Genomic DNA, 20,680 nt, shown 5'->3' on the forward strand with positions numbered 1-20,680 from the left:
AAATATTATATTATAGTTTAGCATAATGTTACAAAGTATTTGTAATTTCCTACTCCATCAAGGGCTAGCTAAGCTCAACATATATTTGTTGATACGTTGCTGCTTGTTTGCTTAGTGTTTAATAAATTAAACTGGCAGTTAAAACCTGAGTCAACGTCTAGTGCAGTGGTATTCTGCCACCTTCTGAGAAGAAGAAAGTGCATGTGAAACCAAATGATAAAGCCAGCAACTGAAATAAACTAAAAAGGTTCTCTGTTTCCTGGACAAGCTATGAATTAACATTGAAATACACTAAATTTCCAGCACAGAAACAGGGCACTCAGTCCAACTTGGCCATGCTGATGTTCATGCTCCACACAAGTATCCTCCCACTCTACTTCAACTCACTCTTAGTATAACCTTCTCTTCCTTTCTCCCTCATGCACTCATCTGGTTTCCCTTTAAATATATTCTTCAATGATCACAATCCAGGTAGACATTGAGGCACTAAGATAAGTCTCAGTATCCCTGACCTAAGGAGGGTTTGTTTATTTGGGGAAATTAAAACACTCCCTCAGACATTGGAAAATGAGGCTCACCTGCAAGAGCTGGCTACAGAAGACAAAAATATCAAGAGTATAAAAAAGTAAATGCTCCAAGACTAGTGCTATGAAAAGACTGAATAGCTGGGACCAGCATATGTTCCCAAAATATTTAATTTTAATAAAGCATGTGAAAATACAGGAGAAGTTACTGAGGATTAGAACAAAGTTCAATCAAGTGAAAGAGGATGGTTGATATGGGAACGAGTGGGAGAGATGCAGAAATCTGAGAAACCATCTTGTTAATAAGTGTATATCCATGGTGAAGAGGGAGGCCCAAGGGCAAATGGAGTCAATGTAAAGGAAAATAAGTTCTGGGGGTCAAGTACTTGAAATAAAAAATCTGGCTTGAATCTTGTAAACCTCAGAGAGGATGTGGAGATGAGCGGTGATGGATTGGTGACTATAAGTTTAACAAAATTGATGACAATACTCTGCAGGTCAGGCCATGTGAAGCAGAACGGAGTTAATGTTTCAGGTTGAGACCTTTCATCGGAACTGAAGATAGAAATGTAAGAGTTTTTAAGCCAGGGAACAGGGGAGGGGGCAGGAAGAGCAAAAAGTTCTATGATAGGGTGAAGGGCAGGAGAGATTAAAAAACAAAAGATTTCATGAAGCAACAGCCAAAGAGAGTGGTAATGGGTAGAGTAAAGAAACATAGGTTTTGTCCTGATCTCCTCTGTATGTAACAGAATAGCTAAATCGCAACTATCTGAATGCAACATGAAGGGAAAGAAAGGAATAAGACAAGACCAACACCCACTTTTTTTTTGTTTTTATTTCAGATTTCCAGCATCTGCGGTATTTTGCTTAGATATGTTTAAGGTTTGGGATTGGAAGATCTATGAATGAGATTAGGTCTGCTATAGTCTGAGATAATGGTTGGTATTACAGTTTAAGGGAAAAAAAAGATTTGTTTGTATGCAGTATCTTTCATGACCTGCGGACATCTCAAAGTACCAATTAGCATACATGTTTCCACAAACAGCAATATGATAATGACTGGTGACTGAGTGATAAATCTTAGTCAGGATCACCAGGGAGAACTCTATTGGTCTTTTTCATCATGACTTGAGAAGATGGAAGCTCGGTTTAATGTCTCATCTGAAAGATGGTACCTCTGAAAGTGCAGCACTCCATCAGTACTGCACTGAAGTCGAATTGCATCATGATCTTTGCAATAACAGGACAATAAATGCCAGTGCTGCAACTGTGACTATTTAATTTTATATCTGAGTATATAAATAAGATAATTGGATAACTACAGTTTTTAGCATTAAATTATATAATTACATATTTGTCAAATGGAGGGAATCCAGTCCTGGAGGTAACTCATGTATTAAGATTCTAGAAGACCAACAAATAGTGGAAGTGAAGATTTCCTCAGTATGTAACAAAATTGTAACCTGTTCTTTATAAATAGGTTTATAATTTCATTACACAGCAAAAGGAGGAAATCTTCCATACAAGATCAATGAACAGAGACACAGGGTGGAACTTAATGTAGGTGATGTGGGGCCTATCCGCCGGCTCAAGATCTGGCGAGAGCCCTGCATCACCTCTCTTCAGGAAGGCCCATCGTAATAAGTGCCAACCAGGCACTTAACTGAGCAGGGGCAGGCCTTCATTGAAATCAAGGACCCTGGTGGCAGAAGGCTTGCCTGCCAAGAGCTGCCAGCTGCAGACCGGCAGCTCTTTATTGCTTGATAGCGCCACCAGGGAAATGGTGGCTGCTGCCAGTAATGCACCCACCCAAGGCCCAGGATTGTCAAGGGACCTAGGCCACATGTGATGGTGGGATGGGAGTTGCAGGGTTGGGGAAGCGGATAAGCAACAAGGGCAGGGATTGGCTGTCAGCGGATCCACCCTTCCAGATGCCAGGTCCCTCGATCAGATTCTAACCCTAACCCCCCTACCCCCGCCCCAAGGAAGCCTGCAAGCAACCCTGACATGGTATGCTTTTCAGGCTTCCCATATGGCAAGTCTCCTACATGCCACTGGGTTAATACCAGCAGTGGCAAGATGAGGCCTTTAAGGACATAAACTGCCCATTTAAGGGCCTCAATTGACAGCGGGCTGGGAAAGACCATCCATGAACCTTCCTGCCTCTGCCCCAATTAAGTCTGTGGTGGAAAGGCACTCTACCCACTAACCTCCCAGCCGTTTAAATGCCCCCATACTACCAAACTTGCTGCAGGGGAGGTTAATAAATTCTGGCCACAGTGACCTTGTGAAGTAATAATTCTCTTCAAACCATTCAAATTCATGCACACAAACTATCACATGGAAAAGGTAAAACAGTTCAAAATGGATAATGCTATAAAAAGATGTAATGGCGCATCTGCATAAAATCATAATTATATTTGTGTCAGGAAGGTATAATAATTCTCAATGCTATTGGAATTTATTGTAAAATAGAATAATAGTGGGAGGTGTGTTTGTGTGCGTGTGAAACACACTGAATTAGAGGCAGCTAGTCTGGGCACTTTGATGTATGAAGAGAAGTTAGGTTTGAAACGTTAATTAGGTAAACATAGGGTAGTTTAGAAACATAGGTGTCAAGGGAACATGTGCATTTTGAAATAAACCAGACTAGATTGTTTTCAAAAGAGGAAGTGAAATGTGTCACCTAGCCAGGTTAAGTTTAGAAAGAGAGTGTTTACTTTTCCCAAAGATGACTGGTAAAACTTCATGCCAAGAGAAATTTTTATTATCATAGTAGTACCGTCCAAAGACACAGTGAAACAGTGGATATTTGCATACAAAGGGGAAAATATGTATAAAGGAGCAAAGGCTGTGTGTGAGGGAAGGCAGTCTAAAGATTCAACGTGTGAAACACCTTCAGCCTGTATTTACCAAAGTGCTGCCTCCAGGGACTCAAGTTAAGAGAACTCACTCTGAATTCAACTGTTCAGCGTATCGTTTACTTTGCCTGGGTCTTTTAAAATCTATGTATTTTACTGTTATCTTAACGAAAGTGTAACTGGGAATCAGATTAAATAGGAGATTTAGAAGTTATCATAGTAGTAATTTGTAGATCTATGTATGTATTTAAAGTCATTTCTTCTATTAATAATGTTTAATCTAGTTTAGACTTGAGTGATCTTATTACCACTGAATTCAGAGCACACATCTTGAAATTTGTACAAATTGCAAAACCAGTTGTGTGTTTCAAGTTTCCCTTTGGGATTTGAACAACTCAGCATTTACCATCGGCTGTGCCATAGCACTCAGTTGAAGTATTATATGTAGTTTGAGGCTCTACACTCAGGTAATAGAACAGGTACATTCTCTACAATGCTGGCTAGTATGAGATAGCACAAATACAAAGACAGACTCAAAAAATTGTTTTCATTAGAGCAGAGGAGAGTAAAGAATGATTTGACAGGGGAGTTTAAAATTATGAAGGGATGGGACAGAGAAGATAGAAACATATGGTTTCCTCTAGTTGAGGTGTATAGAATGAAGGGAACATAATTATGAGATGAAATGTAAGAGATTTAGGTCGAACAGCAAGAAAGACAATTTTACACAAAGTTGTGAGGATATGGAATTCACTGCCCAGGTTAGATATTGAAACAGAGGCCATGTTAACTTAGATAGTTGGTTGATGGGAAGAAGGACAAGGAGATTTGGGAACAGGCCAGACACACACAATTAGGGCAACTGCTGGTGTGGAGAATGAACGCCAAAAATTGTTTGGACTAAATGGCATGTTTCAGTTTTGTTAAGAGAGACAGCAGTTCATTCCTCTTTGTGCAATTGTATCAAGTCTAGATTTTGTGCTCAACTCTCTTGAGTAGGACTTGAACTCACAACCTTCTGACTCAGAACGAGTGCTCGCATTGAGCTATTGCTTACACTGTACCACTAATAGCAAGAGCTAGATAAGAGTCAAATCTTGATGGTAATTTTGAGCTTACAACTCAGAGAATCAAGAACTAAACATTCTGAGGCAATATATATTCAAGTCAGTAAGAAAAGTAGGCTAAGAGAGAAGACAGTTAATATTGCTGTGTCAGTATTTTTAAAATTTATTCGTTCACTGGATGTGGGTGTCACTGGCTAGACCAGCATTTTTTGCCCATTGCTAATTGCCCTTGAGATGGTGATAGTGAGCCGCCATCTTAAATTGGTGCAGTCCATGTGGTGTAGGTACACCCACAGTGCTATTAAGAAGGGAGTTCCAGGATTTTGACCCAGTGACTGTGAAGTATTGGCGATACAGTTCCAAGTCAGGATGGTGTGTGGCTTGGAGGGTAGCTATCAATAAAAAGACATGTGGCCATCAGGAGGACCCGGAAGTGTTGTAGGGTGTTAGTTCAGTAGGTCTGAAGAAGTCTTTGTATTCATATGTAGGTTAACTGTAAATCTTTATTGATCTTAGAACTGTTTACAAATATACAGTGAAGGGTTACAACCTAGGATCTGTCGCCAAGCTGGCTGGTACACATGGTTCTGTCTAACACTAGATTGACCCTGGGTGTGGGTCATGTACCCTCTTTCATCATTGGGCAGTATTGTACTCAGTTCTAAATTAACCTTTATGTGCCTGACCCTTGTACTACAAAAAGGAATGCAAAGTCTTGAAACAGGTGAAAGGTCCAGAACCACAAGTGAGTGTACTGATAACGAATGAAAATAGAGGCAAGAGTGCCAGAATAAGAGCTTACATCTCTTTAATGTTATAAATTGTTGAGGTGAAGTGATAAGATCATGCCCTTAGTGAGCACAGGTTATTCTGAGTCAGAAAAGGGAAGATTAGAGGCAATTAAACCACACATGCTGGTGTCTAGACAGGAGTTGGGTTAGAAGGAGAAGTGTGACAGAATAAAATGGTGGAGAAGAGAAAGCAGGGGATCATTGAACATTCAAAAATTGCAACTCTAACTACCTGAAAGAAAGGAGTAAAGCTTTTTGTTAAAACAATGGATGAGTTAAGGGTTGTCATAAAACTGAAAACCAGGGCAGCTGGGGTACAGACTGAGCTGATGCTACTGCTGAGAGAGGCTGACACTATATATAATGAGTCCTACTAAAATATATGAACTGCATCAAACATTGACAGCAATGGTCAAAAGAATATTGAATATCATGGGAAGGCTGCTGAGATGTATGGAGTTAGATCACAAATTAGCCATGGCGGAGCAGATTCAAGGAACTCAATGCCCTTCTCCTGTTCCTATCTTCATCAGTGAACTGGTGTACATTATTAAAAGTCATGTTTATTATTTGGTGACATCACTGTAAAAGATTGTTAACTGCCCTTTAAAACACTCCAGACAGATGTGGATGAAATGAAAAATGTGCTCATATATGGTGTTACCGTGAACTGTGAGAGGCAATGGCTGTTGAAAGATTAACTGTGATGCTGTCCATCCGCATCTCCCCACTGAACATGCCACCAACATCCATCTTGACAACCATATCTTAATGACATTATGGAAAAGGTGTGTTAAAATTGGCTTACAATTTTCAGGGAACCATAACTTCACTTGTCTAGTGAGCAGTCAGTGCTTTGAAAAAGCTCAGTGAACCTCTGAACAGAGGCTCTGTCTAAAGCTGTGCTGTACCATGGCCAATGTTTGGCTAATTGGTTAGTATCCTTGTACAAAGGCATAGCTCACTCCATTGGCACCTATCCACTATTCATGAGACATTCATATTTTAAACCTTGAGGGCATAGAATGTCTGATCTGGCAAATCCCCTGAATACGTGCTATTTAACAGAAATAACAGAAACAGGGAGAACATAAGGACAGCAGAAGGCATTAAAGCTTACTTATCAAAGCGTTTTTTAACTCTTTCATTCACAATAATGGGACGTGGATATGGCTCCTCGCTAGAAATGCAATAATGCTTGAAAATATTGAAAATATTTTGTAGAATTCACGGTATATATTTCCCACTTTTCCGTGTTTCTGTTTCAGAGCCATGCCAAGTTGGAGCACATGAGAAAGTGACACCCCTAGCCAGTCATTTTCTATTCATTACACACAGTGGGGCAGTGCACTGTCCTTAACATGCAGGTGCAATTCTACACTAAGTATGCCAATTTGGAAAATCAACCCCAATATACCTGGCACAACGAATTTTTCAAGTTAGTTGTTCTCATTCAGTTTGCATGCAATGTTTACCCAAAACACCAAATAGTACAGTATGGGAGTGTCTGTGCACATAGATCAAGACTGCTGTTGTAAATGCATGAGTTAATACTTTACATTTCACTGGAGGTGGGCAACAAAAGCAAATGACATGTGTGTTGGTGAAGTGACGCTTACACTTCACTGCATTACTGATATGAAGTGTCACTGCTACTGTTCATAAACGTGATAGCTGTAAAGTTAGCTCAACATCAATAACCTCAAATCAATAGATTTGTGATTGCTCCTGACACACTTCCAGCCTCAGCCAACCACATTCTGCAAAACATGTGCTGTTATCGAGCAGTGTGGCTTCAGAACTGCCTGATACAGACAACCTGCCATCATTGCTACAAATCATAACCTAACAACAACTAGGACAGGCCTATTTACTTAAAAAAAAACATCAGCCACCAACATCAACTCAGGACAAATAGATAATTCAACTAATAATTCTTTCAGTTGCAGAATCTCACAAAACGATTGTCTGTAGGGACTATCATTTTACTTGGGCATTTCAGGTAACATATAGTTTAAGTCAAAGGGATCTTAAAAGTGGAGCCAGATCATTCAGAAGAAATAGCGCTAAGAATTTTTCCCACAGGTTGAAAGAAATCTTGAACTCTCCCGCAAAAGTCCATGGATGCTGGGGGAGCTTTCAAAACTGAGACTGTTCTGTTCAATAAGGTGTCAAGGGATATGAAGCAAAGTTGTGGAATGAAGTTAAGGTGCAGATCAATCATCTAATTGAACATCATAAGAACATAAGAAATAGGAGGAGCAGGCCATTCAGCCTCTCACGCCTGCCTCACCATTCAATAAGGTCATGGCTGATCTACCCCAGGCCTCAATTCCTCTTTCGTGCCAGCCCCTCATAGCCCTCAACTCCTGATATTTCAAAAATCTATCTACCTCCTCTTTAGATACTTTCAGTAATCTAGCCTCCACAAATCTCTGGGGTAGGGAATTCCAGACATTCACTACCCTCAGAAGAAATTTCTTTGCATCTTAGTTTTAAATGAGTGCCCCCTTATTCTGTAATTATGTCCCCTAATTTGAGATTCCCCCACTAGTGGAAACATCTTCTCAACATCTACCCTGTCAGGCCCCATCAGAATCTTGTACATTTCATTAAGATCACCCCTCATTCTTCTAAACTCCAATGAATTAAGGCCTAACCTGTTTAGCTGCTCTTGATAAGTCAACCCCCTCATCCCAGGAATCAGCCCAGTGAATTATTTTGAATTGCCTCCAATGCCAGTATATCCTTTCTTAAATATGGGGACCAAAACTGTACACAGTACTCCAGGTGTGGCCTCACCAATACCCTGTATAGTTGTAACTAGACTTCCCTATTTTTAAACTCCAACCCCCTAGCAATATAGGCCAAAATTCAATTTGTCTTCTTAATTACTTGCTGCACCTGCATGCTAACTTTTTGTGTTTCATGCACAAGAATGCCCAGATCCCTCTGTGCCGCACTTTTTTGGCATCTCTCTCCATTTAAATAATAGTCTGCTTTTTGATTCTTTCTACCAAAGTGCATGACCTCACACTTTCCTACATTAAACTCCATCTGCCAAGTTTTTGCCCACTCACTCAACCTGTCTATATCCCCTTGCAGATTCCTTATGTCCTCATCACAACATGCCCTCCCACCTATCTTTGTATCATCAGCAAATTTGGATATATTACACTCTTCCCCCTCCTCCAAGTCATTAATATAGACAGTAAATAATTGAGGCCCTAGGACTGATCCTTGTGGCACTCCACTAGTTACATCTTTCCAACCTGAAAAATACCCATTAATCCCAACTCTCTGTCTTCTGTTTGCTCACCAATCCTCAATCCAGGCTAATACATTACCTCCAATACTATGAGCTCCTATCTTGTGAAATAACCTTTTATGTGGCACCTTATCGAATGCCTTCTGGAAATCCAAATACAGTACATCTACCAGTTTCCCTTTATCAACCCTGCCTGTTATATCCTCAAAGAACTCTAGAAAATTTGTCAAACATGATTTCCCTTTCACAAAACCATGTTGACTCTGTTTGATTGCGTTAAGCTTTTATAAATGTCCTGCTATTTCTTCCTTCATAATGAACTCTAACATTTTCCAACTACAGATGTTAGGCTGACTGGCCTATATTTCCTGCTTTTTGTCTCCCTCCCTTCTTGAATAGGGGCATCACATTAGTGGTTTTCCAATTCTCTGGGACTCCCCCAGGATCCAGAGAGTTATGGAATATTTCGATCAAAGCCTCTACTATCTCTGCAGCCACTTCCTTTAAAACCCTTGGATGCAGGCCATTAGGTCCTGGCAACTTGTCTGCCTTTAGTCCCATTAGTTTGTCAAATACTTTGTCCCTTGTGATAGAGACTGTTACAAGATCTTTCCTCCCATTAGCTCCTTGCTTATCTGACATCTTTGGAATGTTTATAATGTCCTCCAACCTGAAGACCGATGCAAAATATTGCTTTAAATTATGTGCCATTTCCCTGTTCCCTGTTATCAATTCTCCACTTGCATCCTTCAAGGGTGCCACGCTCACTTTAGCCACTCTCTTTCTTTTTATTTACCTGTAGAAGCTCTTGCTGTTTATTTTTATATTTCTTGTCAATTTATTTTCATAATCAATTTTCTCCCTTTTTATTAGCTTTTTAGTCATCCGCTGCTGGCTCCAAAAAATTCCCAATCTCTGGCTTACCACTAGTTTTCGCTGCTTTGTTTGCCTTAGTTTTTGACTGGATACTCTTCTTGACCGCCTTTGTTAGCCACGGGTGGTTCATCCTTCTCATCGAGTCCTTCTTTTTAACCGGGATAAATTTTTGCTGAGCGTTATGAAATATCTGCTTAAATGTCTGCTGCTACATATCCACTGACCTTCTCCTTAGTCTATTTTCCAAGCCCGCTTTAAACAACTCTTTCTTCATACCTCTGTAATTGTCCTTATTTAAGTTGAGGACACTGGTTTGAGACCCGAGCTGCTTGCCCTCAAACTGAATTTGAATTCCTATCATATGATGATCACTACCTCCAAGAGGATCCTTAACTATGAGATCTCTTATTAATCCTACAAATTACTGGATCTAAAATAGCCTGTTCCCAGGTAGGTTCTGCAACATATTGCTCTAAGAAACAATCCCTGATGCAGTCTACAAATTTGTTTTCCATGTTACCCCTACAAGCTGATTTGTCCAGTCGATATGCAGAATAAAATCACCCATGACAATTGTAAAGCCCTTCTCACATACCTACATTATTTCACGATTTATACTTTGTCTCACAGTGAGGCAACTGAGGGGCCTATAGACAACTCACATCCGTGACTTCTTCCCCTTGCTATGCCTTATTTCTATCCAAGCTGATTCCACATCACAATCTATTGCACCTATATCACTACTCACCACCGCATTGATATCTTCCCTTATTAACAAAGCTACCCCACCTCCTTTTCCTTTTTGCCTATTTTTCTGGAACATTGAATAACCTTGAATATTGAGTTCCCAGTCTTGGTCACCCTGCAACCATGACTTCGTAAGAGCTATCAAGTCATATCCATATATTTCTGTTTTGTGCTGTCAACTCATCTACCTTGTTACAAATGCTCTGTGCATTCAGATAAAGAGTCTTAAGCTTTGACTTTTTACCATTAGTATTCATTCTGGCTCTTCTGCTTATATTTTCTGCCCTTCCCTGTCACACTTCAATTAAGCCTCTTCACTACCCTGCATTTCTGCTCTCTTTTTTTTTTGAATTTTTACACTTCCCTTCAATTGAACCCTTCCCCCCCCCCCACCCACTAATTAGTTTAAAGTCCTATCTACAATGCTAGTTATATGATTTGCCAAGACACTGGTCCCAGCTTAGTTCAAATGAAGCCCTTCCCAACAAAACAGCTCTCTCCTTCCCCAGTACTGGGTGCCAGCGCCCTATGAATCAGAGCCCATTTCTCCCACACCAGTCTTTGCTGTTTACCTCTCTAATCTTATTTACCCTACGCCAATTTGCACATGGCTCAGGTAGTAATTACCTTTGTGGTTCTGCTTTTTAATTTGGCCCCAAGCTGCTCATAGTCCCTCAGCAGAATCTCTTTCCTAATCCTACCTATGTCATTGATACCTACATGGACCGCAACAACTTGATCCTTCCCCTCCCACTCCAAGTTCCTCTCCAGATCAGAAGAGATGTCCTTAACCTTGGCACCTTCGGGACTCTCTGTCTTTGCTAGAGAACAGTAACTATTCCCCTAACTGTGCTATCCCCTATTACTACAACATTTCTCTTTCCTCCCTATACTTGAACGGTGCTGTGGTCAGTTCACTCACCCTCTCTGCAGTCTGTGCCCTCGTCCACACCAGGAGCATGAACCTTGTACCAATTGGACAAGGCCACCAGCTTTGGCTCCTCCAAAGCTGAATGTCAGAGCATGTTTAAGGGGATGAATTGCCTACTCTGTCCCTAATGTCCCAATTTTGTGGAAAGTGGCTTTTTGGTGTAAAGGTTGTGTCATGGCATACCAGATGCAGGCTGGAGCGTGGTAGGAAAATGATGGCCAGGATCTTGTGCTTGCGCTGGTGGCGAGCTTGGAAGCGGAAAGAGCATTTAATTCGGCGGGATGGTAGCCTACTAGAACCCTGCCGCCTTCCAACCTCCACCAGAATTAAGTTCTGGGTGATGGGGCTCAGGCTCAACTTTCCCACCCTGTCACCAACTGAAGCCCTTACATGGCCAACTAGTGACCACTTAAGGGCCTCATCCTGCAGCCACTGGTATTAACCCAGCTGCAGGTGCTCTTGTCGTCATGCAACATGCACAACAGCTGAAACCTTGCAGTAGCTTGTCACCACAGGTTGGGGGTTGTTGTCCTTCGATCAAAGGCATGTTACTTTTTTTAATAGCAAAATCAAAATCAATCTAATCAAAAAAATCAGTAGACCCTGGAATTCAGTACCCTTTTAATTAAACTTAAATACTAAAGCAGCAGTTAAATTAATTTAGGGACAATATTTGTTTTCTATAGCGTGATTTTCCTCTGGTGTAACAAAGCTTGGTTTACACTCTGCACAGTGCGTGAAATGGCTTGACATGGCTGGATCATGTTCTTTGACTGGAGACACCAGCTTGCATTTCCCTTCCTTTGTATCTGTTTCAAATCCCTTGGCGATAGTAATTAGAGCAGAGTTAGTGTAAGCCACCTGTCTTCACTTACAAAAGTGGGAAAGAGGATTTTCTTTGGAAAGGAGCAACTTATCCCTCTTGGAGATAATGGCCCGGGTACAATTTTAACCTAGCCTGCCCAGTTGGAAACTGGGGAAATCTGATTGGACACCTGATTTACTCCCGCCCGAATACATTGAAACCAATGAGCGAATGCTCTGGTCACACTGATTTCCCACGATATTTATCAGTGGAATACAGTCTAGAACCTGCTGGGTTCTACCCCAGTAGCCTGAAAGTTATATAGTTTTTATCATGAGAGGAGATTTTAATAATGTCAGAGAGTTTCTCTGAGGATGCAAATCATATCAAAAGGCTTGTCTATAGTTAATTATAGCTTAGTTTCTTCTCAGTTGTTAAAGAAATCACAGCCTTTCTTAATAGAATGAAGCAGAGTGGCCATTTCAACAGTTTTCGCTATTCCTTAAAACTCTGATTCTATTATTCTTAAAGTTTTCTGAGAATTAAATATTCATCGCTAGTTGTCACTAATTTGATAACAAGGAGGTTAGCTGACACACCTTGAAAAACCTTCCACTGACTGTTTAATAGCCAACAACAATTAACACTGCACTTATTGTAATCAGCATATGATTCAATTATGATTTTGCGCTGTAACATAATTTGGTCTTGTTCACTAATGTCACACACTTGAGTGTTGATGAAAAAAAGAGACAAGCTGTCAAAGCTTTTAATCTTGCACTCATCAGGACAGATTTGCAAAAATACCAATTGTACAGGGAACAACAATGTTCCCTTTACAATTGGTTTTCTTGCGAACCTGTCCCGATGAGTGCAAGATGAAAAGCTTCAACAGCATGTCTCTTTTTTTTCATCAACACTCAAGTCTGTACTACCAAATGACGATTAATATCATTTACCTTTGTGGAAATATGGGGTTGGGTAGGTTACTGACTCAAGGAAAGTTTCTAACTTTTATCTATAGTTTGGCATTCAGGAAAATATTTTGTGATTTGTATTATTTAAATGGAAGTACCATGCTGCTGTATTCACCAGTATGTGAAGAGCTAGAGGTACACACTGAAAACCCCTGACAAGCTGTAACAGTTACATTAAACAATACAGGAAAATCCACAAAGTTCTTCTGCCAGCACGGAGGTTGATAGACATGAATATAGGTCAGTAATGAGGCCTTGAAAACCTACCGCTAGTTTGTCGAACAATCACGGCTGAAAATTAACTACAAGTTTAAACTGGTCCTATTCTCCAAAGAGTACTAAGACGCCCAGACTCAACAGTCTTCAGACAATATCTCGTTGCACCACCGTTAAAAGAAATGCTGGGAATGAGTTCCTGACCTTCAATATGGCTCTGTAAGGAATCTGGGAAAAGGGTGAAAACAGGCAATCATTGGATACTATGCTAATAAGACCAGTCTGTTTGAAAGTCCAGATTTAACACACAGTTTTGGTTTTAATTGCTCTTTACTATCAGAGAGCCATTCCTAGCGCTAGCTTCAAGTCCTTTAGCAAGATGGCAGGCATCTTGTGCTAAATGCAGATTGTCATTTCAGTTTACATCCCATCTTGGCCATCCATTTATCTTTTAGCGCCTAAAGTATTTGGTGAAAATGACTCCCCGAGTATTTTACAGAAATACCTGCAGTGGTTTTGTAATATTATATCTGGATTATTATTTATTCAGTCTCAAAGTATGGGCACATTATTGCATATCTCTAGTTACTCTGGGAAGGCAGTGGTTGTTTTTACAAGACACTTCATTGGCAATAAGAGTCAACCACATAGTGAGTGACTGGAGCCACATGCAGCTCAAGCATGTTAAAGCTGGACGTAACTGAAACATTTAGGTTTAATCAAAAATCTGGCAGTTTTCATGGCCTTTGGTTTCCTGATGTCAGCCCATAAATGCCAGATTTATTGAATTCAAGTTCCTATTGTCCTTGTGCAGATTTTCTTTTAGCTCCAGTGTAACAGGAATATAGTCGTCCTCAGTAACCTTGACCTTTAGTGCAGAAAAGAGCCCAGTTATGTGGTCAAGTGTCAAGCTTCGCCCAGTAGTCATTCTCATGTCTGTCCCAGAAGAACATAGGTTCAAGTCTCCACTCCAGTGAATGACAGCATTTTCTAGGCTGCCACTTCGGTCAAGTGCAGAGGGAGTGCTGCACTGTTGCTGGTTCTGTCTTTTTGATAAGATGTTAAATTGAACCTATGTATGGCTGTTCAGACGGATGCAAATTATTCCATTTGACACCATTTGAAGGAGAGCAGGGGTATTTTTCTGATGTCCTAGCCAACCCATTTTCATCAAAGGAGAGCAGGGATATTTTCCTGGTGTCTTAGCCAACCCATTTTCATCAATCAGCATGACAAAATACTGCTATTTGGATTTTCATTACGTCACTTTTGGTGCCATCTTGCTATATGAAACTGGTTGCTGTGCCTGCCTACAAAACAACAATGAATGGGCTTCATAGTGTTTCATTGGTTTTGAAGCATGTTGGAATATCCTGAGGTTGTGTAGAGTACTTTATAAGATACAGGTTTTCCTTTTTACTTCATGAAGACAGTTAAGCATTGGGTAGTGGGAAATGATTCAAATTTGACTGATTGGGCTGCCTTATTCTAGTAGTATTAGTAATGCACAGTAATTGTGACAATAAAAATCAATGGAAATTGCATAAAACAGAGTAAAAGGTGGCAATCCCACTTTTTCTTTTTAAGAAGCCTTGAATAATGGAGAAAGAGTTAAAATGGAGCCACGAGACATCCATTTCATTACTAAAATGAGCTTAAATTTTCTGTTCCATAAGATGATTGTCGTAACCCTGTTTATTTTAGACAATTTACAAATACTTCAGATTCTTCATCAGTGGTGTGACATAGTTGTAATAAAATTGTACCGTATTGATTTTCTACCCAATAAACTGAGAACAGCCTTCCTTTTAGTTGAACAACAAATTACTGTTCAGCGTGCTTTCATAATGACCGCCTGCGGTATAACACAAAGTCCCTTTCAATTTATGTTCAGATTTTTTTTTTACATGTTACTTTTTCAAATTCTGTAGAAAACAGGATTGCCAACACAAATCACTAAAATGCTCAATTCTTGCACAGGGCAGACTGTGGTACATGTCATTTATAAGGAAAGATTGAGACAAAAACATGTCAATAAATCATTAATGGTGGATTATGAATGCCTGTTGCTATGTGTTACCACAACTTCAAGAAAGAAACAAAAAAATGAAATGACTGAGGAAGGCCGTTCTGCCCATTCGGTTTTGTTACATTTTGTGGTTGGTGATCACTTTTCTCTTTATGGACTTTTGAGACTGAGTTACGTTTATGGTTTGTGTTTTAAAGCAAAACAAATTGGAATTGGCTTTAAAGGAAAGACATATGCTGTAGAAATTGAATATGCGTATTGAAGCTAGATGGACTGGCTTGTGCAAGCTACAACTGTTACAATGAGGAGTCATGAGCATTATTGCTGGTATACTTTGATGGACTTCTCAGTCGTGCATTACTTGCAATGCAACAGAAAGTGCCGAGTGACAGCAACTAATACACACCCGAGAAGCCGATCCCTTCCGTGCATCAGCAAGTAGGGTCCATATAGGGAATAGTAGTTTTAAAAAAAAAAGAAATTAAAGGTTCTTTATCTGAGTGCGTGGAGTATCCGCAATAAGAACTAGTGGCGCAAATGGAGATAAATGGTTTAAATCTAATACCATTACAGAGACATGATTACTTAGAGACAAAGGTTGGAATATAAACATTCCAGGGCATACAATATTTCAAAAAGACAGAGAGAATGGCAAAAGAAGGGGTAGCTCTGAGAGTAAAGAATGGTGTCAGGACATTCGTGAGAAAGTTGAGTATACATGGAGATTAAGAGTAACAAGAGTCAGAAAACAAAAACAGAATTACCTGGAAAAACTCAGCAGGTCTGGCAGCATCGGCGGAGAAGAAAAGAGTTGACGTTTCGAGTCCTCATGACCCTTCAACAGAACCGTTCTGTTGAAGGGTCATGAGGACTCGAAACGTCAACTCTTTTCTTCTCTGCCGATGCTGCCAGACCTGCTGAGTTTTTCCAGGTAATTCTGTTTTTGTTTTGGATTTCCAGCATCCGCAGTTTTTTGTTTTCATTTATATAAGAGTCAGAAAACACTGGTGGGAGTAGTTCACAGATTTTTGGAGTATTTAACAAAGGCCATATAATAATTGTGGGGGGGCTTTAATCTTCATGCAGACTGGACCAATCAGATCGGCAAGGTTGGTCTAAAAGATTAGTTCGCAGAATGTTTTCATAACCATTTCCTGGAGCAATACAATAAACCAATTTTAGATCATTCTGTAATGAGGCAGCATTAATTAGTAATCTTACAGTAAAAGATCCACTGGGAAATAATGTTCATAATACAATTGAATTCCGTGATATGTTTGAAAGAGACATCCAATTACAAACATGAATCTTAAACTTAAGCAAAGTAAATTACATAAGTAGGAGGGGAGAACTGGTTAAGGTTAATTGGGTAAATAGACTAAAAGATATGGTGGGAAATAAACAGTGGGAAACATTTAAAGAAACAATTCAAAATGTTCAACAAAAATACATTCAATTGAAAATCAAAAAGTCAACAAAAAGATCAATCCATGGCTTACTCAGGAAGTTGATATAAAGGGAAAGATAGAATATGTGAGAAAAGTAGCCAGGCATATAAAATAGATTATAAGATGTTTTACAAGTGTATACAAAGAAAGTAGCTAAAGTAAATGTTGGTCTCTTAGAAGCAGTGACAGGAGAAATTATTATGGAGAATGAGGAAATGGGAGAGACACTGAACAAATAGTTTGTGTCATAAATAAAAACCAGTGCTGGAAAAACTCAGCTGGCCTGGCAGCATCTGTGGAGACAGAAACAGTGTTAACATTTCAAGCCCAAAATGACTCTTCTTCGGAAATAGTTTGTGTCTTCACAGTAGAAGACACAAGTTACATACCAGTAATAGAGGGTGACTTAGGGGCTAAAAGGAATGAGGAAATTAAGAAAATTAATATCAGCAGAGAAAAGTACTGAAGAAACTTAAGGGACTAAAATCTGCCAAATCCCCAGAACCTCTTGGCCTACATCCTAGGGTTCTAAAAGAGATAGCTGCAGAGATAGTGGATGCTCTGGCTATGATTTTCCAAAATTCCCTAGATTCTGTTATGGTCTCAGCAGATTGGAAGTTAGCAAATGTAACAACGCTATTCAAGAAAGGAGGGAGAGAGAAAACCAGTTAGCCTAACCTCAGTGGTCAGGAAAGTACTGGTGTTTATTATTAACAAAGTCTTAACAATGCACACTTTGTCTGATCATACTATGATTTTCTAAGTCAACATGGTTTTACGAAACGGGAATCACGTTTGACAAATTTATCATGTTTGACAAATTTATTAGTGTTCTTTTGAGGATGCAACTAGTAACATAGATCAGGAACCAGTAGATGTAGTATACCTGGATTTCCAAAAATCCCTCAATAAAGCACCCCACAAAAGGCTAATAGGCAAGATAATGGCTCATGGAGTTGGGGGTAATATGTTAGCATGGATAGAGGATTGGTTAACGGATAGGAAACAGAATAGGCATCAATGGGGCATTTTCAAGTTGGCAGGTTGTAACTAGTGGAGTGCTGCAGGGATCAGAGCTGGATCCTCAGCTATTTGTAATCCATATTATTAACTTAGATGAAGTGACAGAGAGTAATGTAGTTAAGTTTGCTGATGATACAAAGCAAGATCGAAATGTAAGTTGTTTTGAAGACACAGGGCAGCTACAAAGAGATGTAGACAAGGTAGATGAGTGGGCAACAAGATGGCAGATAGAGTATTGTGAAGGAAAGGAGCTCTAAACATGGAGTAATAAGAGAATCCAGCTATAAATGTGAAGTTATAAGATTAAAAAGAGGGGTTCTCCTATGAAGTAGGGATTAAAAATTCAAAGCAGAGTTCCTCTGCTGGACGTTCAGACGTTTATAAATACGGCTGGGCATAATTCTGTGCTCAAGGACATCAACATCCTGTGGCATAAGTTCCTGGAAAAACCTGAACTGGTCTCTATATCACCTCAGCAAGGCATTGATAAATTGTAAGATACCACAATCTAACAATGGATTACCTTAAGGATGCCCCTAAACCACCTGTCACCTGAAGCCTGGAAACTGAGTGTAGCGAGAAAGTTGACCACCATCTGCACCCCCTCAGTATCCTGTTTGCTCAAAGGATGTTGATGAGAACAAAGGATCTTGTTCAGCATTTGTGTACAACATGCTTCCTGTTGGTTCAGCTCTTTTTTGATATAGATATTGCAACCACACAGTAGGACTTTTAGATTTGATGGATTCACTCCAATAATGTACACAAATGTGGCCAAAAAGGCAGAAAAGGTGGTTTTAGAGGGTAGTTAAAGGTCAAGCATGTTGGTGAGAGACTGGAATCACAAAAAGGTCAAACCAGATCAGGACTCAAGCTTCCCTCCCTATAAGGACATTAGTGAGCCACTTGGATTTCTGTGGCAATATAACAGCTTCATGGTCATTTTTTAAAATTTACAGATTTTTACCGAACTGAATTCAAATTCTCAATTTGCCATTGTGGGATTTGAACTCACTTCCTCTGGATTATAATCCAGACCTCTGGAAAGCTAGGACAATAACATTACTGCTGCTCTAACAGCACCCAAATAAATTGCAACTCTGTTTTTGGAATAAGTCTATTCCTAGCTGCGTCACTGATTTCACTATTTTCCACAAAGAGTAAGATATATAATATGGTTGCTCAGCATGACTGGCCGCCATGACAGGCAGGTGAGAGTCGTGGGTTGGGTTAAAAGTGAAAAAATCGGCAACTCCACCCCAACTCTCCGAGCATGCTCCTGTTGCCATTTTCTCTTCTCGTGGTTTTTGAGGCGTGTGAGTATTGCACTCTGGAAAGGTGAGTCACTTCATTAAGAGATATTTAAATTGGGCTCCAACAGTGCAAACCAAGGAAACCCAGCAATGCATGGGAGCCTGGAGCAGCTGGATGCATAAGGTCAATTCCTTTTGCAGCATTCCTCATGGATCAGGAGCACCAGAAGTATTTTCCCTCACCACCTAGACCCAATGGCCTCATTCTCTCTTTATGCCCAAAGGCTGACATGCAACACTCCTTGTTGCCAGGGACCGTCCAATAGTTTTCCCACTGGATGGCTGGCCAATTTGGCTGGCTGCCGAGCAGGAAAGCGAAGAATTTAACGATTATGAGGTCCTGCCATTAAATTGGACAGGATCTCCACATCCCGATTCTTCGGCACCTTCACGGCCTCACATGTATCATCTCCCCCACTCGCCATATTTATTGGGACTTTGGTTTCAGAGCTTTTTGAAGTGTTAATTCAGGCCAATTAAACTTAAATAAAGAAACAGTCACTCACAAAGCTATATATTACTTGATAAACTTTGCACCTTCTCTTCACAGAATACAGACCATAATTTTCAGTATTACTTTACATGTGGACAGATATGAGCTGTAAAGTATTCATTAATGAAGCCATTTAAGATTATTCCAATCCAGTGAGCAATCCATTCAAGCATTGCAAATCATAATAGCACCACTGAGATGGGCTCTTCCGCTCATTTTGTTTGCCAATTTATTAGGCAATGCCAGGATCTGAGGGCCCAGAAAGCAAATTGTATATTTTTAAATCCACTGAGCAATCCACCAGCGATCACTAGCAGTGTAACTACAAATCCAAATTACACGATCTTTATTCCAGATCTAGTTACGTGGTTCTAAACGGACCGAGAGAAATCATGAGGTTTGCTATGTGAAAAACAGAACAGCAGCAGCTTTGGTGCTCTCCAGAGTGTTAATGTGCATTGTTCAGGCACAGCAGTGTTACTCTGGCAAGTCTAGTCAACATTACCTGTCCTGATCTTGCTTGCTGAAAACACTGAGCATTCATTTTTGCATTACTGTTTTCACTCACCCAATTTTTACAGGTCGGCAAAGTATATTCTATGAAGTGAAATTGTATTTTGTTTTATTCTTTCATGGGATGTGAACATCTCTAGCAAGGCCAGCATTTGTTGCCCATCCCTAATTTCCCTTGAGAAAGTGGTGAACCACCTTCTTGAACCACTGCAGGCCAAGCACTGTTAGGAAGGGAGTTCCAGGATTTTGACCCAGCGACAGTGAGGATGGAGTGTGACTTAAGGAAAATTTGCAGGTGGTGGTATTCCCATGTGTCTGCTGCCCATGTACTTCTAGGTGGCAGAGGTCACAGATTTGGAAGGTTTTTTTTAATTCATTCACGGGATGTGGGCTTCGCTGGCTGGGCCAGCATTTATTGCCCATCCCTGGTTGCCCTTGGGAAGGTGGTGGTGGGCTGCCTTCTTGAACCACTGCAGTCCATGTGGTGTAGGTACACCCACAATGTTGTTAGGGAGCGTGTTCTACGATTTTGACCCAGCGACAGTGAAGGAATGGTGATATATTTCCAAGCAGGACAGTGAGTGACTTGGAGGGGAACTTCCAGGTGGTGGTGTTCCCATCTATCTGCTGCCCTTGTCCTTCTAGATGGTAGTGGTCGTGGGTTTGGAAAGTGCTATCTAAGGAGCCTTGAATTCCTGCAATGAATCTTGTAGATGGTACACATTGCTGCTACTGTGGCGTCAGTGGTGGAGGGAGTGAATGTTTGTGGATGTGCCAATCAAGGGGCTGCTTTTTCCT

This window comes from Carcharodon carcharias, chromosome 13, assembly GCF_017639515.1.
Source record: "Carcharodon carcharias isolate sCarCar2 chromosome 13, sCarCar2.pri, whole genome shotgun sequence".
NCBI lineage: Eukaryota > Metazoa > Chordata > Chondrichthyes > Lamniformes > Lamnidae > Carcharodon > Carcharodon carcharias.